This window comes from Enhydra lutris, unplaced genomic scaffold (genome assembly GCF_002288905.1).
Source record: "Enhydra lutris kenyoni isolate GAN:26980312 unplaced genomic scaffold, ASM228890v2 scaffoldscaffold94, whole genome shotgun sequence".
Taxonomy (NCBI): domain Eukaryota; kingdom Metazoa; phylum Chordata; class Mammalia; order Carnivora; family Mustelidae; genus Enhydra; species Enhydra lutris.
Window position 1 is genome coordinate 3101192 of NW_019154178.1, and position 2830 is coordinate 3104021.

Below are 2830 nucleotides of genomic sequence, written 5' to 3' on the forward strand. Positions count from 1 at the left end.
CCTTGCTTCTATCGGAAATGCCAGTCCTGGGGCACCTGGGGGACTCAGGCGGTGAAGGTCTGCCTTCATCGGGTCATGATCTTGGTCATGATCAGGTCATGATCTTGAGATCCGGGGATCCAGCCCCACATCGGACTCCCTACTGGGGTAGAGGGGGTGTTCTCCCTCTCCCTCTGCTTCCCCACTCGTGTTCACTGTCTCTCACTCATTCCCTCCCAAATAACTAAATAAAATCCTTTAAGAAAGAAAGAAAGAAGAAAGAAAGAAAGAAAGAAAGAAAGAAAGAAAGAAAGAAAGAAAGAAAAAGAAAGAAAGAAAGAAAGGAAGGAAGGAAGGAAGGAAGGAAGGAAGGAAAAAAGAAAGGAAGGAAGAAAGAGAGAGAGAAAGAAAGAAAGAAAGGAAGAAAGAGAGAGAGAAAGAAAGGAAGAAAGAGAGAAAGAACACCATTCCCTTCTTTCTTCCCCACTGGTCTTTCCAGACCTGGTTTAAGACACATTTTCAAAGTGTTTTTCACTCTGAGTTAGGTTAGCGTGTTTAAATTGTTCTCACCGAGTGGGTATGGCACCCGGTCCTCATCTCTATGTTCGTACTTCTGCTTGGGTGTCTGTTGCCCCTCCAGGATTTACAGCAACTTAAAGACAGGCCGCACCATCTGGCTGTATTTGTCCAACCCGAGAGAGAGGAGGACGCGCTTCGCCTCAGCTGTCCGTCGTTTCTTGCCTCTCTTTACAGCATAGCTTCTGCATCCCTGCTTTTTAAAAATTTATTTAGTTTTTAAAGATTTTTTTTTCTTAATTTAGTTATTTGACAGAAAGAGAGACAGCAAGAGAGAGAACACAAGCAGGGAGAGTGGGAGAGGGAGAAGCAGTTTACCCACTAAGCAGAGAGCCCGATGCGGGGCTCCATCCCCGGACCCTGAGATCATGACCTGAGCCGAAGGCAGATGCTTAACGACAGAGTCCCCCAGCTGCCCCATGCATCACTGCTTTTAATGTCAGTCCTCACCCACATTCTCAGGCCTCTCGCCCCACTTCTGGCCTCTGTCCCCATCACTCCGGCAAGGTCACCTGTGACCTCCTCGTGCGGTTCTCCCCTAGTGCAGCCTTGGACATGCTGACCGCCTCTCCCCCCACCGCCCGGACTCTCCCTCCTTGGCTCCCAGGACGCCGCCTCCCCAGGTTTCTCTCGACTGTCCTTCGAGCCTCCTCTGCGGGTTCCCCACCCTCCAAACCCCGCAGTGTCCCAGCTCCGGTCCTCACGTCTCCTCTCCTTTCTGACCCACACTCATGCGCGTCTTAGGTGACCTCATCCAGTCTCGTGGCTTTAAATACCATCTATATGCTAATGACGCCCCAAGTTACATCTCCTGCTCAGAATAGTCTCTCCTGAACTCCAGATTCCATCATCCAAATCCTTATGGGCGCTCCCCTCGGTGTCCGGCACACACCGCAAGCGGAGCGTCATGTCCGAGCCCAAGCTCCTGACCTTCCCTGCGGCCCCCCACCCGGGCGCAGGCAGGCCTGCTCCTTCTGCCTCTGTCCAGGACAGCGCCTCAAGCTACAGCCGGGCCTGGTTCTGCGGTCTCTGTCACCCTCACACCCAACCCAGCAACGACACCCAGCTGTCCCACCTTCAGAACAAGTCTGGGGTCTGTCCCTCCCCAGCTCGTGCCCTGCTCTGCCTCCCCAAATCACTCTTACCCGATTGCTAGGCGGCCTCCCCTCTAGCCTCCCGGCTCTGCCTGTTTCCCACGGCAGCCAAATGTTCCTGTTCAAACCTGTCAGGCCGCATCATTATCATTCTTCAGCTCAAACCCTCCACTGGTAACCCGTCGTGTTGGTATTAAAAGCTCTGAGCCTTCGCAGTGATCCCCAAGGCCCAGGGGCCTGACCTCTGCCTCCTACACTCTCTTCCTTGCCGCTCCTCAAATGCTTTGGACATGTTCCCACCTTCCAGCCTCTGCACCTGCTGGACCCTCTGTAGAACGCTGTCCCCAGATCTCTGCATGTCTGACGCCCTCCCCTCCTTCAGGTCTGTATTAAACCTCACCTCCTCAGAGGCGCATCTTTCCCTGGCAAATACAACCCCCCCACATTTCCCGCTCCCCCTTTCCACTTTCTCTCTTTAGGATGTATCGTTACCTAATGCACCAAGTATTGATTTACTCATAATATTGCTTATTTCCCCTCCATAAAGGTAGGTTCTTCTTGTCTGTCTGTCCCTGCTGTTTCTCTAATGCCTGGTACAATACTGAGCACACAGTAGGCGCTCCCTAAATATTGGTTGAATGAATGAATGACTCTCTGTGACCCGGGCTCCGAGACCCTCGGAAGCACTTGCTGACATGAGGGAGTGCTCCAAGTCCCCTCTGCAGGGGTGTTTCCTTGTTTTCAGCAAGTCCAGCAGATCTTCCCAGCATCAGAAGGTTCCATTCACATGTAAATACAGGAACCTCCCGGAGCCAAAGGGAAGGAGAAATGACTTCTGTGTTCTCCCGTATATGCCCCTGAACCATCCATCAGAGCGGAGAGCAGCCCTGGGCCAGAATGTGGTTCACTTACAAATAGAAGCAGTGGGAAAACCAGCTACTTGATGAGCAAAGTTCTGGAAAATGCTCTCTTCAGGAGGAGAGAGGAGGTTTCTTGCTCACCTGGGAGGAAATTTCTGGTTTATTGTGTTTCTCTCCAAAGTTATGGCTTTCCAATCCTGCCAGATGCCGGCAAGGGAGCACTGCCTTTCAGAGTGGGGCTTCCAATTCTGAAAAATTAATTTTAAGTAGAGCCACACTACACACCCCGGCAGGGCACTTTGCGGGACACTACACACCCCG